This window comes from Aulostomus chinensis, chromosome 1 (genome assembly GCF_037954235.1).
Source record: "Aulostomus chinensis isolate RoL2024-O1b breed Wild chromosome 1, RoL_Achi_v1.0, whole genome shotgun sequence".
Classification (NCBI taxonomy): domain Eukaryota; kingdom Metazoa; phylum Chordata; class Actinopteri; order Syngnathiformes; family Aulostomidae; genus Aulostomus; species Aulostomus chinensis.
In genome coordinates this window covers 41608653-41627613 of record NC_141320.1, presented here as the reverse complement: position 1 = coordinate 41627613, position 18961 = coordinate 41608653, and the positions used below count along the sequence as shown (strand labels likewise).

Here is an 18961-nt window from a genome sequence, read left to right as displayed (position 1 = left end):
TCAGTGTTATGGTTTCCTTTCCTGTGTTAAGTTGTTGCTCACACACACACACACACACACACACACACACACACACACACACACACTGCTGTGTCTGAACACTGAAGCTGAGGAGAGAGACTAATTTGCACCATCTTTTGGGGTTTCTATCTCTTTCCACACACAAATGCAGGCTGGCTCCTGAGTGGTTTACAGCTTTTATGAAGGTGTGTGCTTTGTTGCCATGGAGACCAGAGCTTCAACAGGGTGATGAGTTCTTGAAAGCAGAGTTGGAGTTTGTTTGTGGACTGAACAGTAAACTCCTTTCTTTTGTGGGACGTTTGAATAAAACATTGAAATGAAAATCACTCTCCTTATCGTTTTTGATGCTGCAGTTTTTATGTTTCTGTAGACGTTTGGATTCAAGGATTCAAGGATCTTGATTGTCAAACCACTCACATTTCCATGTTGGTGGTACGAAAATTGAACTCTGGTCCCGGGGTAGCAAGAGATAGCATAATAAAGAGTGGAGGACAGAAATAAGGATTTACAGACAGAAAAGATATTCACAGAAGGATTTTTATATATATATCCATCCATCCATCGTCATCTTCCACTTATTCCTACACATTAAGGGTCGCGGGGGGGCTGGAGCCTATCCCAGCATCAACGGGCGAGAGGTGGGTTCACCCTGGACAGGTCACCAGTCCATCGCAGGGCCAACATAGAGAGACGAACAACCATTCACACTCACAGTCACACCTACAGTCAATTTAGAGTATCAATCAGCCTCGTCCTCTCTTGATGTCTTTGGACTGTGGGAGGAAGCCGGAGTACCAGAGAGAACCCACACAGGAACAGGGAGAACATGGAGACTCACACAGAAAGATCCCGTGCTGGAGCCGGGACTCAAACCCGGCATCTTCTTGCTGTGAGGCGACAGTGCTGACCACTGCACCACCGTGCAGCCCTATATATATATATATATATATATATATATATATATATATATATATATGTATATATATATACATATATATGTATATATATGTATATATGTATATATATGTATATATATGTATATATATAATGTATATATATGTATATATATAATGTATATATATGTATATATATATATGTATATATATATGTATATATATGTGTATATATATATGTATATATATATATATAAAACTACACACTTACATATATATATATATAAAATTATATATATATAATTCAACACAGTTCAAGTGTTTCTAATGAAGCTGAATGTTCTCCTCTACTTTCCTCAGTTGGGTTTCTTTCATGTCCTCCTGAGATCAAAGAGAGAATTCTAGGTACAAATAAATACACTATCAAAGCCTCCTGATGACATCATCATCAATTCTGACTTTGATCTGGAGTCTCTTGCTTCAAATAAAATCCGTTGTTCCAGGCAAAAATCTGCATACAAACACAAAAACAAACACACACACATACACACACACAAACACACACGCGCACACACACACACACTCACTCCCAGTCACTAACCCATACTGTCATCACTTAAACACCACTGGAGTATTGACAGAGATTCCACATGTTGGTCAACCAGAGAAGCTCCAACTGGTGAAGGTCATCCAACCCTGCATGAAGGTCAAGGTGCATCATCTGCTGCTCCTCAGCAGGGACTTAGCTCCAATGGTAGAGTGCTAGCTTAGCATGTGAGAGGTAGAGGGATCCATGCCCTCCTTCTCAGAATACTTCAGCTTGGTCTGTTGATCAGAGGAGCTGCTGGGTGATGAATGCTGATGTTTGTCCACTGCTGTGATAAAGTGTCCCCTGTTACTGAGATGAGGATGAACACCTGCTCAGGTCAAAGCTGCAATCAAACCAGGGACTCTGAACCACACACAGTGAAGGAGTTTGTCCTGCAGGTTGATGGACACTTATTAAGTTCTATCTTTGATCAAATATAAGAAATGTAAAATAATTCAACATTGATTGCATTTCCCTCCTTTCTTTGGTGCCCTCAGACTTTCTGAGAACTGTAGGAGGAACTGCTCTCTGTTCTGTGTTTGTTCTGCTCAGTGTAGGAAGGAACGAAGGAACGGAGCTCTAAGTTTTCCAGTTCCTACATCAGTGAACAGACTTTCTGTGCTGAGGAGGATCCAAAGCTACTAAGGAGGATTACAGAGTTTGGGAGTCAGTGACTTAATAGAGTCTAACAAAGGGTTGGACCTGAATGAGACAGTCACCCTTCAACATGGGGCCATGGCAGAGTGAACCAAGAACACTACAATGGGGGTGAGAGTGGAGCCATGATGGACTCACAGTTCATCACCTCCATCATCATGTGGACCACCTGATCACCTCTCCCTCAACCTCTAAATAACTCATTCCCTGACCGGGAATCGAACCCGGGCCGCGGCGGTGAAAGCGCCAAATCCTAGCCTCTAGACCATCAGGGACCACACTGAGCTCTCCAACAAAAGAGACTATACACAATGACTCAAGAACACAGGACTCTGTTGTCTCAGCTTGAGATGCAGAGGGTCCACCAAGACCACCAGACACCTCAGCCTCCTAAAGACAGTCCACCCCCAGGATCCTGCCCCCTCTCTGCTCCAACTCAGCCCTCCATTCATAACTGACTTTGTCTCAGTCTCTTCCCAATGCCAGTCACTGAAACACTGACAATGTGATGGGGGCTTCCTGTCTTTACTGCATTTTCTTCAAAGGATCCCGTGTGTCTTCTTTCTCTCTGTCTGTACTGGAGTGTGGTACCAGGCCCAGCTTGAACGGGTGACTGTGTCTGAGTGGGTCGAGGCTGGGCTGCAGGTATTGGGAGGTTAGAACCCATCTGTGAGGCTCCAGGTGGAGCGATCACCTGTGAGGGTCCAGGGACAGCAGGAAGCTGCACAGATGGTAAAGACATGGAGGGGAGACAGGTGGTGCTGGAGCAGTGACAGGAAGTGTCTGGCATTTTGGTTCATCCTGTGAGCTGACGTGAGGTTGTGGTTTTGCCTCCAGCCTCACCTCCTCATCAGTGTTCAAAAGGTTCAAAGGTGAAAAAATGGGATTCAACCAAACAGCTGGAATGAAGAGTTGGTAACACTTGCAGAGCTGCAGGGAGCTGGACAGGTCTCACCGTGGGGGGATTTGTCCCACAGATCCTGCTGAAGTGGCTCCTTCTCCTGAGACCTGCAATGCTGGCTGGACCTTTGGAAAAGAACACAACAAATCTTCATAAACATTTACTTCAGCAGGAACACACAAGAAGGTGGGACTGGTTCCTTTTTCATGTTCACTATTTTGTCGTCTTGGTTCATGTTTTGGTTGTCAAAGTTAATTCTGAATATTTGTGGAAAGTTCGCCTGCCTTTACTTGTACCAATACTTCCTTTAGTAACAAATTAAAAAGCTCAAGCTAAACTTCAGTTGGGTCAGTTTAGAGCTGTCAATCAATGTTCATAATTGATCTTAGCATCTGGAGATTATTTTAGGAACACAAATACTTTTACTTCATTCTGAGGATGAGCAGACGTTCAATATAATTCTCATTTCCTGGTCAAAGACTCCTGCTAGTCAGAGAGGATCTGGGCTGGATTGGAAAGCTTCTGAGAGGGAAACCTTCACTCTGGACTGGACTGAGAACGGAGCAGCCTCAGCTTCCTGGAGCCTTACTTGCCTCTGTGGTCTAAGGTTGTGTGGGCTGACATCACAGTGAAACTACTGAGATCACAGAGCCTTTGAGATCACAGGCTGACTTCCTTTTTATCCCTAAAATTAAGAATAATAATTAAAAAATGTTGTTTCTACATTTGTGTTGGTGCATCAGTTAAACAGTGTCTCTACCAGAGGGGATGTAGCTCAGTGGTAGAGCGCATGCTTTGCATGTATGAGGCCCCGGGTTCAATCCCCGGCATCTCCAGCTGGTCCTTTGGAGCCTTCATCTTATCAGCTCAAGTGATCCATAAATGTGACAAAAGTTGATAACAAACTACCAGAAGAGAAACCAGTCTGTTGCATATCAAAGTATTTGGAGCAGGGTCAGTGTGACTGTGAGCCTTCATAGCCAGCATGAAGGAGCTGGTTTCATCTTTGCTGGGGACATCCCACACACAGCTGCTCTCAGTTCCAAATGTGTGTGTCCTCACTCCTCCGTCCTCCTGCTGCCCTCAGAATACAGACACAATTCAACCTGGCAAGTTTGGAGCATAGAAGTGCTCCTGAAGAGATGTGTGTCAGCCCACAGCTGGCTGTTCTTACCTGGAACCTCAAGATGAAACTGCTTCCACAGACTGGAAATGAATCTGATGTTGACTTTTGGACAAATCACCTGTTCATCAGTTCATCATCACTTCCATCCATTTTCTACTGCTTATCTTGTTATAGAAAGGAGTCTATCTGCTGTGTGACTGAGGCAGTTACTGTGAGCTGCTGCATGTCTCAGTGTGTGTGTGTGTGGGGGGGGGGGCTGTGTGTGACTGGTCGGCTGCCAAGGATTATTGATGAGAGCAATCATGATCAGCTCAGAGATCACGGCACAGAAGAAGGAGACTTTTTGATTTTTGGGGGTTCAGTTTCTAAGTCAGACACATCATCACAATTTGAAGTTTTCCTCCAGTAAAAAACAAAACAACACAAAACCAAACAAAAACATGATTTGACTTTTGATGTCTCCATTTTTTGGAAATTGTGAGTCCAACAAGCAGGAGGCCGTTTGAGCTTGGAAACTGTGAAGCATCACCAGTAACTGCTGGTTAATTTACAGGTGTTTCCTCCAAAAAGTTTAAAATGAACTCAATGCTGAATCCCTCGTCGTCATCACTGAGCTGCAGAATTGGTCCATGCAGGAGGCTGAGCAGGTCTTCCTCTCTGGTCCAGTGTCTCAGCACAGGTCAGAGTAGAGAATTAAAACATGAACACAAATCTTTATCAGCTGTTGACTGATATCAGTGACTACCTTCAAGTAAGAGTGTTAGTGAATGGACCCTTTTTAAAGTTTATGTTATAATGTTTGAAAAATGATGCTCACAAAAACACAACAAAAGTGTTTGTGGTAAAATGATTCCAGGAGATTTTATTGCCATTTTAAGAGTTCAAGCGTATTTTGATGACATTGTTTGATATCATGACTCTCAGTTACTTTAGCAGGACCATCGGGACATGAAATCTTCCTCATCATCCCATATCGACCCTCAACCCCTCACACAGAACCAGGATCCCTCAACTGAAGGAACCTTTAAAACTGAGAAGTTGGACAGGAAGCAGTATTTTGGTGGAATGAACCTTTAAAACTATAAATTAGAAAGTATTTTGGTGGAATGAACCTTTAAAACTATAAATTAGAAAGTATTTTGGTGGAACGAACCTTTAAAACTATAAATTAGAAAGTATTTTGGTGGAATGAACCTTTAAAACTATAAATTAGAAAGTATTTTGGTGGAACGAACCTTTAAAACTATAAATTAGAAAGTATTTTGGTGGAACGAACCTTTAAAGCTCTCTGGTGCTGCAGGATCTCCTCTTGAAAAGCCTCACACCTCAGAGTCGTTCCAGAATCTAGGAGCAGAAACCAAAGTCTCCTACGACGAGGATGGGATTGGAACCCACACCTGCAGAGCTCAATGGATCAGCAGTCCATCACCTTAACCACTCGGCCACCGCGTCTCCTGACCACCATGATGTGCTGCGTTCTCTGAGCCTTTGAAACAGCTGAACTCTTTGGAGCCCATTTGTCAGAAATGGACCCAGCAGGAGCCACTGAACACAACTCTGACATCATCAGGCTTCTTCCCAGCAGCTTGGTGCTCCAGAAGGAAGAATCCAGACCATCGCTACATCATCAGAGTGAACACCAGCTGATGTTGACCAGTTTAACAAGCCTTTGACTGCTAAATGACATTCAAGCTCAGATTCTCTTGTCCTGGTAGAACAAGTCAATGTTGAAGAAGATGAGAGCACCAGTCTCTTTCATCCAATGCTGGAACAGCGTTAGACTGAAGGTCTGAAGGTCCCTGGTCTGGTCCAGGTTTCAACAGGGGACCAGCATCAGCCAGCATTTAAATGTGGACAGCAGTGGAGGTGAAGCCCACATCAAGGAAACAAGCCTCCTATCACTGTCCTGTGCTGAGTTTCTTTAAAAAAATGTGAGACAACCTCAAGAGTTTCTGTTTCCTGTGTTGGACTTTGGCTCAGAGAATCAGAGCCAATCAGAAGCTTGTTGGTCTTGGATGCTGGTCATCAGGAGCAATGAGGGGCTCAGTGTCTTGCTCAAGGACACTTCAACATGGTCACCAGCTGAAGTGAGAACTGAACCAGCAACTCTGCTAGACGGCCACTCTTCCTCCAGGCCGTGCCCCCCTAACCTGAATCATCATGATGTCATTATTTGTTGCTTTAATTCACCAAATGTGTGACGTGGTGAGTTTGTCAGGAGTTTAAAGACCAAAGTTGTGAACACACAGAGAAGTAAACCTGTCAAAGCTGCTTCACTTGATGAGTGAAACTGAGGAACTGATAGAAGAGCAACAAAGAAAATGGAGTCAGAAGGTTGTCTTCTTCACTGCTCAGTCACAACACTGACACACACACACACACACACACACACACACACACACAAATAGTTTGTCTTTGAGAGAGGACAAAAAATATTTGACTGTGCAGACATGAACTTTCATTGTCTAATTTCAGTCTCCTACAAATGTGTGTGAATGTGGTCGTTGTGGCCGAGTGGTGAAGGCGATGGACTAGAAATCCATTGGGGTCTCCCTGCTCAGGTTGGAGTCCTGCCAACAACGTTAAACTGTTGACAATTTAAATTTGACTCATTTTTCCTCCACACTGTCCTTCATCACAGCATTTAACATCAGGACTGCTCCCAGATCAGCTCCATGACCTCATCCCTGCACCAGAGTACCGCCCAAGTTCATCAAAAACGGCCAAGCATAAATATATAATATGTATATAATGTGAACACACCTGTACAGGTGCGTTAACGTGCTTAATAATAGAGAATGAGTGAAGGGTTTGTTCAGAGTGGAGTGCAGTACCACAGTCAGGCCAGCAGGTGGGGCTTTCGTTGGTGCTGTCTACCTAATTGCGGTGTCTGTGCTCTGCCAGCAGAGGTCGTGCTTCCCCACCAATCTTCTAGGGTGTCTGAGTGGTGCCGCCATGTTTAGGTCGTAGCAGGAGGACGTAGGTTGGTACTTGGCAGTTCGGACGTAGCGAAAGTCACGTTATGAATGGAGGGCTGAGTTGGAGCAGAGGGGGCAGGATCCTGGGGGTGGACTGTCTTTAGGGGGCTGAGGTGTCTGGTGGTCTTGGTGGACCCTCTGCATCTCAAGCTGAGACCACAGAGTCCTGTGTTCTTGAGTCATTGTCTATAGTCTCTGTTGTTGGAGAGCTCAGTGTGGTCCCTGATGGTCTAGTGGCTAGGATTCGGCGCTCTCACCGCCGCGGCCCGGGTTCGATTCAGGGAATGAGTTATTTAGAGGTTGAGGGAGAGGTGATCAGGTGGTCCACATGATGGTGGAGGTGACGAACTGTGAATCCATCATGGCTCCACTCTCACCCCCATTGTAGTGTTCTTGGTTCACTCTGCCATGGCCCCATGTTGAAGGGTGACTGTCTCATTCAGGTCCAACCCTTTGTTAGACTCTATTAAGTCACTGACTCCCAAACTCTGTAATCCTCCTTAGTAGCTTTGGTTATTGATGATCTGCAATGGTTCGTGGGGGTGGAGCCTATCCCAGCAGCCCTCAGGTGAGGGGCGGGGTTTATCCTGGACAGGTCACCAGTCCATGGCAGGGCCAACACATAGAGACAGATTGATTATAAAAATGTTCATCCCCAGTTTGAAGTTAGAGACAGGATTTAAGTGTGGAAGGTTTTTGTATCTTCAATTTAATTCTGAGTGTTGTAAACTGTTTCTAACAAACTCTACTGTTCAACAGTCAAAATGTTTTCTAACCAAGCTGAATGCTCTCATATACTTTTTAAAGTTGAGTTTCTCTCACGTCCTCCTGAGATCAAAGACAGAATTCTAGGTACAAATAAATACACTATCAAAGCCCCCTGATGACATCATCATCAATTCTGACTTTGATCTGGAGGCTCTTGCTTTCTTGCTTCAAATAAAAAACGTTGTTCCAGGGAAAAGTCTGCACACACACACACACACACACACACACACACACACACACACACACACACACACACACACACACACACACACACACACACACACACACAGCCTGTCTTCAGTATAAAATGGTCTGTCACGTTCTCTCATGTTGGAAGATTTCTCTGACTCCATTGTGAATACAGAGATTCTTCATCTGCCACCTGAGTCTTGATCCACTGATTCCTCTGATCCACCTCTTTCTGATCCAACAAGGCTGACATGGATCAGGTGGGTCCATGTCATCCAATCAGGAGGTTTCTCCTCTCAGTTAATTTTCTTCATCCCAGTTTAGATTGATTCTTCTCAGCCTGATGAAGGAGCATCTGATCAGGTGTTTGGCTGCTTGTTGGTTGTAATTCCATAGATTTTAATCTCAGATGTTATAGAATTAATAAGAACATCTTAAAGACCTTTGTCCAACACTTGAAACTCTCCTGTCTGTCCAGGCCCACTGGCCTTTGGTAGTGAGGTGGTGGATGCATGTGAATGAAATGAGGCTGGTGTTGCTGTGAGGAGCCACTAGAGGGAGACACCTGTCGTTCCTCCCAGCTGACAATGAGGCTTCACAGCTGCATTTGAAGCTGTCCTTTATTGGTCCCAACTGTCTTGAGCTCAGGGGCCAAACTCACCAACAACACTTCCTCCTGGTCATGTGGTCTGTTTGTCAGGAGATTCCCAATCCAAAGTTGTTGACACACAAGAGAAGAAAACACGCCAAAGTTTGTTCATTTTTATGAATCAAACTGAAAATGAACAGAAGAGTGACAGTGAAAATGGATTCAAAAATAATAAATAATCATGAATAATGAATAAATACTCAGAATTTACTGGCATTTGACTGCATTTAGTGGTTAATCAGTAGATGAAAGAGGAACATATATATTCTATACATGTGATGTACGTACGTGGCTGTGGACAAAAGCGTCTGCTCAATGAAATTGTAGGATTGTAGACTTCTATAAATGTAGAATATAATTGTAGAAATGCTCTCTCTCACCACCCCCAACGTCTGTGCCAGGGTCTCTGGCCAGTGGTCAATGGCTCCTATCACCTGCCCAGGATGGATCCAGCTTGCTTGTCTTTGTAATTCTGCACTTATTAGAGACCTGGAAACAAAGGAATGCTGAAAAAGAGAAAATAGGACCTCACACAAATGGGCTTGTGACAGAAATTAAGATCATTTTGTGGATATCCATCCTCTTCAAATGTGTGTGTGAATGTGGTCGTTGTGGCTGAGTGGTGAAGGCGATGGACTAGAAATCCATTGGGGTGTCCCTGCTCAGGTTGGAGTCCTGCCAGCAACGTTAAACTGTTGATGTTCTATGTCAGGGTGAACGTCCTACCTGTGCCTGATTCAGTGTGGTGGCTCACACCTGAATTTATCCTAACAAGCTAACTTCTTAACACCAATCTACACAGTTTGAATCATCAAAACCTCAAACTGCAGTAAGAATTTTCAGTTCTCTCATCCACAACAATCCTCATCAATAAAATCTGGAAGAAGGAACCGCAGAAAGTCTGCAGGAGAACGTAGACGAGTGCTGCCACCGACCCGTCGTGGGGAGGACCGGTAACGTGGCGACCCCACTTCCCAAAAGAAGCCGACCGTCCAGCGCACCCTCATCACCCAATAAGGACCTCGGGGACATCCTGGACTCAGTTGACAGGAAACTAACAAGTTCCGATGCTGGACTCTCTCGTGGAAATCCTCCACGAAGAGCCTCCATGAGTCTCTGGGACTCAGCCAGCAAAAGGTGGCTTCACTGGCCGCTAAAAATCAAGCCCTTCAAGCCTCCAGCCTCCCATCACTGTTTCCTCCCTCTCAAATATGTATCCTGAAATATGGATTTGAGTCTTTAGATGCTGTAACGTCCAAAGATCATATTCTTATTGACCCTCCCCCTTCTTTGTTCCACCATGGAGAGAGGAGAACTCTATTCTAGTTTAGTGGATGAACATAGAGGAACTACACCTGGATCTCTGTGTTTAACAAACAATTGAGTTAAACATCAGGAGTCATGAGTTTGCTCAAAACTAATGACTTGGAGTGAGTTCAGTGAGTTCATAGCCAAAAATTCTCCATCAGCAAGCACATCCTGCAACAGTGGTGATAAAAACCTTCCTTTTAACAGGCAGGAACGTCGAGCAGATCCAGGATCAGTGGGGACGAGGTTACAAACAAAAATACCTCAAAACCTCAAAATAATGCTACAGTGATGTCGAAAGAATTGCTCATGATCTCAAAATGATGCGACAGTAATGGAGTAAGAGTTGCTAATAACCTCAAAATAATGCTACAATGATGTTGTAAAAATTGCTAATGAACTCTAAATGATGCTAACAGTAATGTAGTGAAAGTTTCGAATAACCTCAAAGTAATGCTGACAGTAATGTAGTAAGAGTTGCTTCGAACCTCAAAATAATGCGACAGTAATGTAGTAAGAATTGCTAATAAACTCAAAATGTTGCTAACAGTAATGTAGTGATAGTTGCTATAAACTCAGTGATTCTTTCAGTAATGAAGTGAAAGTTTCGAATAACCTCAAAGTGATGCTGACAGTCATGTAGTAAGAGTTGCTACTAACCACAAAATAATGATACAGTGATTTAGTAAGAATTGCTAATGAACTCAAAATGATGCTAACAGTAATGCAGTGAAACTTTCAAATAACCTCAAAGTGATGCTTAAAGTCATGTAGTAAGTGTTGCTACGAACCTCAAAATAATGCGACAGTAATGTTGTAAAAGTTGCTACGAACCTCAAAATATTGCGACAGTGATGTCAGAAGAATTGCTAATGATCTCAAAATGATGCGACAGTGATGGAGTAAGAATTGCTAATGAACTCAAAATGATGCAAACAGTAATGGAGTGAACGTTTCGAATAACCTCAAAGTGATGCTTACAGTCATGTAGTAAGTGTTGCTACGAACCTCAGAATAATGCGAAAGTAATGTAGTTAAAGTTGCTACGAACCTAAAAATAAATACGACAGTGATGTCGGAAGAATTGCTAATGAACTCAAGATGATGCTAACAGTCATGTAGTGATAGTTGCTAAGAAACTCAGTGATGCTTACAGTAATGTAGTAAGAGTTTCGAACAACCTCAAAGTGATGCTGACAGTCATTTAGTAAGAGTTGCTAATGAACTCAATTCAATGCTACAGTGATGTCGTGAGAATTGCTCATGAACTCAAAATGATGCTAACAGTAATGTAGTGATAGTTGCTAATAAACTCAAAGTGATGCTGACAGTAATGTAGTAAGAGTTGCTACGAACCTTAAAATAATGCAAAAATAATGTAGTAAGAGTTGCTACGAACCTCAAAATAATGTGACAGTGATGTCAGAAGAATTGCTAATGATCTCAAAATGATGCGACAGTGATTTAGTAAGAATTGCTAATGAACTCAAAATGATGCTAACAGTAATGCAGTGAACGTTTCGAATAACCTCAAAGTGATGCTGACAGTCATGTACTAAGAGTTGCTACGAACCTCAAAATAATGTGACAGTGATGTCAGAAGAATTGCTAATGATCTCAAAATGATGCAACAGTGATGTAGTAAGAATTGCTAATGAACTCAAAATGATGCTAACAGTAATGGAGTGAAACTTTCGAATAACCTCAAAGTGATAGCTTACAGTCATGTAGTAAGTGTTGCTACGAACCTCAAAATAATGCGACAGTAATGTAGTAAAAGTTGCTACGAACCTCAAAATATTGCGACAGTGATGTCAGAAGAATTGCTAATGAACTCAAAATGATGCTAACAGTAATGCAGTGATAGTTGCTAATCAACTCAGTCATGCTTACAGTAATGTCGTATGTGTTTCGAATAACCTCAAAGTGATGCAGACAGTCATGTAGTAAGAGTTGCTACGAACCTCAAAATTATGCGAAAGTAATGTAGTAAAAGTTGCTACGAACCTCAAAATATTGCGACAGTGATGTCGGAAGAATTGCCAATGAACTCAAGATGATGCTAACAGTAATGTAGTGGTAGTTCCTAATCAAGTCAGTGATGCTTACAGTAATGTAGTAAGAGTTTCGAACAACCTCAAAGTGATGCTGACAGTCATGTAGTAAGAGTTGCTACAAACCTCAAAATAATGGGACAGTGATGTCGGAAGAATTGCTAATAAACTCAACATGATGCTAACAGTAATGTAGTTATAGTTGCTAAGAAACTCACTGATGCATACAGTAATGTAGTAAGAGTTTCGAACAACCTCAAAGTGATGCTGACAGTCATTTACTAAGAGTTGCTAATGAACTCAATTCAATGCTACAGTGATGTCGTGAGAATTGCTCATGAACTCAAAATGATGCTAACAGTAATGTAGTGATAGTTGCTAATAAACTCAAAGTGATGCTGACAGTAATGTAGTAAGAGTTGCTACAGACCTTAAAATAATGCAACAATAATGTAGTAAGAGTTGCTACGAACCTCAAAATAATGTGACAGTGATGTCAGAAGAATTGCTAATGATCTCAAAATGATGCGACAGTGATTTAGTAAGAATTGCTAATGAACTCAAAATGATGCTAACAGTAATGGAGTGAACGTTTCGAATAACCTCAAAGTGATGCTGACAGTAATGTAGTAAGAGTTGCTACGAACCTCAAAATAATGCGACAGTAATGTAGTAAAAGTTGCTACGAACCTCAAAATATTGCTACAGTGATGTCGGAAGAATTGCTAATGATCTCAAAATGATGCGACAGTGATTTAGTAAGAATTGCTAATGAACTCAAGATGATGCTAACAGTAATGTAGTGATAGTTGCTAATAAACTCAAAGTGATGCTGACAGTCATGTACTAAGAGTTGCTACGAACCTCAAAATAATGCGACAGTAATGTAGTTAAAGTTGCTACGAACCTAAAAATAAGTACGACAGTGATGTTGGAAGAATTGCTAATGAACTCAAGATGATGCTAACAGTCATGTAGTGATAGTTGCTAATAAACTCAAAGTGATGCTGACAGTAATGTAGTAAGAGTTGCTACGAACCTTAAAATAATGCAACAATAATGTAGTAAGAGTTGCTACGAACCTCAAAATAATGCTACAGTAATGTAGTAAAAGTTGCTACGAACCTCAAAATATTGCGACAGTGATGTCGGAAGAATTGCTAATGAACTCAAGATGATGCTAACAGTAATGTCGTGGTAGTTGCTAATCAAGTCAGTGATGCTTACAGTAATGTAGTAAGAGTTTCGAACAACCTCAAAGTGATGCTAACAGTCATGTAGTAAGAGTTGCTACGAACCTCAAAATAATGGGACAGTGATGTCGGAAGAATTGCTAATAAACTCAAGATGATGCTAACAGTAATGTAGTGATAGTTGCTAAGAAACTCAGTGATGCTTACAGTAATGTAGTAAGAGTTTCGAACAACCTCAAAGTGATGCTGACAGTCATTTAGTAAGAGTTGCTAATGAACTCAATTCAATGCTACAGTGATGTCGTGAGAATTGCTCAACAACTCAAAATGATGCTAACAGTAATGTAGTGATAGTTGCTAAAAAACTCAAAGTGATGCTGACAGTCATGTCCTAAGAGTTGCTACGAACCTCATAATAATGCGACAGTCATGTAGTAATAATTGCTAATGAACTCAAAATGATGCTTACAGTAATGTAGTGAAAGTTGCGAGTAACCTAAAAATGATGCTGAGAGTCATGTAGTAAGAGTTGCTAATAACCTCAAAATAATGCAACAGTGATGTTGGAAGAATTGCTAATGATCCCAAAATGATGCTAATAGTAATGTAGTGATAGTTGCTAATAATCTCAAAGTGATGCTGGCGGTAATGTGGAAAGAGCTGAAACTAGAACAACAAACTGTCCTCTCATGGTCGGACAGGTTGCTTTGGTCCGTCCTCTCACTCATCATTAAAAGCCCTTATTACTCATCATTCATCCAATCTGACACTCACGTCTGCAGTGGGGAATCCCCAGCAGCCCGCGGCCCACATGGAGCAGTCTCGGCCAATCACGTGGGGCCTGCAGCGGCACCGACCACCAAATGGCTCGCAGGTGTCACTCTCAGCTCCAACCTCATGGCAGGCACAAGGCAGGGCGCCGTTGTTGAAGAGAGCCCAAGAGACACAGCTGAGCTGAGACAGAATGGAGACCGAGGACAGGAGGGACGACAGAGAAAAAGGAAACGTTAGCGAGACATTTTAGGAAAATTAGTTTAGTGGGGAAACGGTTCTTAGCCAAACTTGCTAAATGGAAGGACAACAAAAAAACAAAGATCTTCAAAAGAAAATTTGCACAAAATGAAACCCTGCAAGAGAAAGTAAATCAAGAACTAAATATTCTTGAGGCTCAGGTCTTTAGTTCCAATGCTTGTAAATGACATCTGAATGCATTCACAACCCAAATCTGAGCAGACAGAAGCGTCCCAGTCAGGCCCAGTTTAGTTCCTCTAGAACATTCAGGGATACAGAACATGGACCAACTCAGGCTGAGAGACACCGACTTGACATGAAAGCTGTTGAGGCCACAGTTGCTGATGAAGTGGTCAGATTTCTCCAGTGGTTCTTGGTTCAGGGAGCTGGAGCTGGAGCTGCTCTCAGGCACCACCAGGACGTAATCCTGGAGAGACAGAAGGAAGAAGTCCAGGCCTGACAGAGGAGAAGGAGGCACAGAGTAGAAACAGCAGATACGTGTGGGGAAAGGGAGAGGGTATCAGTCCAGCAGAGGAGCAGGAAACCTACCACCACAGGGCTCTGCCTGCAGGAACCTGCAGGTGAGGAGGACCTGGTGGTCCGGCACATCCAGAATGATCTGGTTTTCAGACACCGGCACGTTTCGGCAGCCGTAAGCGTGGGGACAGAAGGAGGCGTTGGCGTGGCCTGGAAGACACAAACAACCATCTCCATTTGAATGTTTCTCAAACAGCCGGAGCAGGAAAGCTAAGATGAATCAAAGATCCTCCACCCTGCCAGATCCGACCCTGGTAATGTAGACCTGCACAGGGTGGGTGGGGTGGAGCGGCTGGTGGTGGTGGAGGATGAAGACGTATCTGCCCAAAGCCTGGACACGGTGGAGTCCACCGCAGCGTTCTGAGTAGAAGGATGAGAGCGATGTTCAATGGTACATGTTTTCTTTCCTGAACCGCCGATGTTTCCAATCACGAATCTCAGTCATGAGATTTGAACATCATGGAGGAGTTCAAAAGTGTCAAACTGGGCCGGTCTCCATTTTATGAGTCCGGAGACCGAGGATAAAACTACAAGTCCGTGGTTCAGATTTGACTCGTCTGAATCCAAACACAGCAGCGTTCTTCCACCAGGCCAGATGAGTTGATCATGATAACAAGATATCTTCATGCTACTACAACACACAAACTCATCACCAGAAAAGACTTCATGGTGGAACAACAAATCTCCTCCCAATGGGAAAAACATTGAGTTGAACAATCAACTTTTCCATGATGACATGGAGAGCTTGGCAGCAGCAGCAGGCTTCCATTGGGGGCTGATATGCCAGCTCCACTTAGCCTTCTTTGGAATGGTTTCACCTGGAGTGATGCTGTTATTGAGACCTTTTATCTGGAACAACACCACCTGCATGGAGACTGAGGACTTCAACAGATGCAGATGTTGACCCAGAATAAATCTAAATATTCCAGATGTGTTAAATCAATCCAGCAGCAGTGGTGGGAGCGTCGTAAACTCACTCACTCAGCAGCCGTCAGCCTCCGTACCTGCACGGAGTCCAGCCTGATGTGGTCTCTGTTGTCTGCTCCCAGAGGTGGTCTGTCACCTCTGAACCAGGGGGCTCATCTCTCTGGTGGGAGGTCAGTGGAGGAGCTGCAGCGGGGGAGGCCAGGATGGGCTCCTGTAGGAGGAGCTCTGGCCCTCCTTCAGCACCAGCCAGTGGGAGGGAGTTTGGAAACGTGAGGGGACACAGGAGGAGCTACAGGGGGAGGGAAGGTGGATCAGAACCGTTCTAACAAGAGCGCTGAGGGGACACAGGAGGAGCTACAAGGGGAGGGAAGGTGGATCAGAACCCTTCTAACAAGAGCGCTGAGGGGACACAGGAGGAGCGACAGGGGGAGGGAAGGTGGATCAGAACCGTTCTAACAAGAGCGCTGAGGGGACACAGGAGGAGCTCCAGGGGGAGGGAAGGTGGATCAGAACCGTTCTAACAAGAGCGCTGAGGGGACACAGGAGGAGCTACAAGGGGAGGGAAGGTGGATCAGAACCCTTCTAACAAGAGCGCTGAGGGGACACAGGAGGAGCGACAGGGGGAGGGAAGGTGGATCAGAACCGTTCTAACAAGAGCGCTGAGGGGACACAGGTGGAGCTACAGGGGGAGGGAAGGTGGATCAGAACCGTTCTAACAAGAGCGCTGAGGGGACACAGGAGGAGCTACAGGGGGAGGGAAGGTGGATCAGAACCCTTCTAACAAGAGCGCTGAGGGGACACAGGAGGAGCTACAGGGGGAGGGAAGGTGGATCAGAACCGTTCTAACAAGAGCGCTGAGGGGACACAGGAGGAGCTACAGGGGGAGGGAAGGTGGATCAGAACCCTTCTAACAAGAGCGCTGAGGGGACACAGGAGGAGCTACAGGGGGAGGGAAGGTGGATCAGAACCCTTCTAACAAGAGCGCTGAGGGGACACAGGAGGAGCTACAGGGGGAGGGAAGGTGGATCAGAACCGTTCTAACAAGAGCGCTGAGGGGACACAGGAGGAGCTACAGAGGGAGGAAGGTGGATCAGAACCATTCTAACAAGAGCGCTGAGGGGACACAGGTGGAGCTACAGGGGGAGGGAAGGTGGATCAGAACCGTTCTAACAAGAGTGCTGTCCCACTAATGTTCCTCACCAGAATCCTCCTGTCAGGGGGGAACCGTCCATGGGTGCTGATGCAGCGGACTGAAGGTTCAACGTAGTCCATGCTGAACTGGTCTTTAGGCACCAGGTGGACTTTGTGCTCAAAACAGCAGAAAAAAAAGACAAAAAGGGGAGAATTTTAACAAAAGTATGCAAATGAGCTGAAGATCAAAATACAAAAAGTAAATCAAGGTTTTTTTCAAATGATTGCCAGCTATTTAGCTAAGAGAAGGACAAATGTCAATCAAGATGTCAGAATGGAACGATCCCACTGGCTTCTGGTCAAAGGAACCATGGAGATGCTAACTTCCTGTTGGACTATCAGGGTGTCTCATCCCTGACATGCTAACTTCCTGTTGGACGATAAGCGTGTCTCATCCCTGACATGCTAACTTCCTGTTGGACGATAAGCATGTCTCATCCCTGACATGTTAACTTCCTGTTGGACGATAAGCGTGTCTCATCCCTGACATGCTAACTTCCTGTTGGACGATCAGCGTGTCTCATCCCTGACATGCTAACTTAATAGTACCTCCGCCGTAGCCTGAAACGCGCCTCCAAAAAATCCTGCTTACGCATAGCGTCGACGCGTGGTGACGTCATCGTCGAGTACTGTGATTGGTCCGCTCAGAACGTTATTTCCGTTTCAGTCGCGGCACAGCAACACCGCCATTTTCAAAGTTTCTGTGGTGAAGGCTCCAAGAAAAAATGGACCAAGCTGAAGAAAGGATTATCGAGGAGGTGTTCAAGTACGACCACCTCTACAACGCCTCTTCGCGGCACTACAAAGACTGACAAATGGCCAACAATTGTTGTCTGTGACCGGAAGAAAACCAAGGAATCCGACAAGAGCCCCGTAAACAATACAAAGACAAAGCCACACCCCCTAGCGGCTTGGCGGTGAATTGCAGAGCAACGCGTTCCCTCGACTCAGAATAAACCAGGCTTTTCAGTCTCACCTGTGTTACGCCCCCGTGCCAGATAAGGACCCCCATCGGGCTGTGCCACTCTGGAGGGAGCGCGTCTCACAGTCAGTCAGCGGAACCATGCGGATCCGGGCCGGAGCTGTGGGAAGGAGCGCCAATTGTATCGGGTTGTTGTTTTCTGGACTGCAGCAGAACAGGAGCAGCCGGGACTGGAATGTAGAAGTAGGTTATCTTGAAGTTGACTCAGTTATGGTGAACGATATTGTGGTTCAACACTTTAATGAGCTTTAAGGCAAACATATTTCATGAGGAAACAACGCCGGAATTGGACGGATTTCAGCGGCACACAACAACGTATCCGATACACCTCATTGGAAACCTGGTGGTCTAAGACTAAGAAACACCAGTCACCATGAAGAAAGGAACTTTTAGCTGAGCACTCATGTTCTTTTCTGCAGGTTGAATGTGGCATTTGTTGGACAGAAGCGTCTCATCTCAACAAAAGCACCTCTTCAGTGCTGAGGCATGATGGGGCCAGGCATGAGAATGAAGTCCCAGATCCACCAGGATGAACTCAGGTATACAGCCACTCTCCAACTGACTCACAGTTGCTTCGTTGAGAATTAATTCCTATTCATTTCTTCTCTCCTTCATCTTTAACCATCCAGCTTCCAGGAAGCAGATGCTGGATGAGGCTCTGCTGAATTTCATCCTGAAGGACTGCCAGCCCCTCAGCACTGTTGAGAGGGAAGGGTTCAGGGAACTGGTTCAGGTCCTTGAGCCTCATATGTTTGCCAACCAGAAAGGTTTGTGTGGAAATGATCTAAAGCAGTCGTTGATATCTCCAGTTTATTTCATCTCTAATTTCAATGTATTGATTTACTCTGGGTGTCATTTTCAGACCATCAAACAAACGGTGGCCAAAAAGTACCAGGAGGAACGGGAAGGAGTGAAAAAGGAAGTCCAGCTGCCATGTGGACATCTGTGGACATGGAGGCTCCCTTGGCTCTGACCTGTCACTGCATT

General features: G+C 44.4%; 2 non-coding genes across 2 annotated transcripts; one reads left to right on the top strand and one right to left on the bottom strand.

Moving 5' to 3' along the window:
• Positions 1 to 2363: 2363 nt before the first annotated feature.
• On the bottom strand, positions 2364 to 2435 carry trnae-uuc (transfer RNA glutamic acid (anticodon UUC)). The gene has a single exon. It is a non-coding gene; the product is annotated as a tRNA-Glu (tRNA).
• Positions 2436 to 3825: 1390 nt separating this feature from the next.
• Positions 3826 to 3897, top strand: trnaa-ugc (transfer RNA alanine (anticodon UGC)). The gene has a single exon. It is a non-coding gene; the product is annotated as a tRNA-Ala (tRNA).
• Positions 3898 to 18961: the final 15064 nt, after the last annotated feature.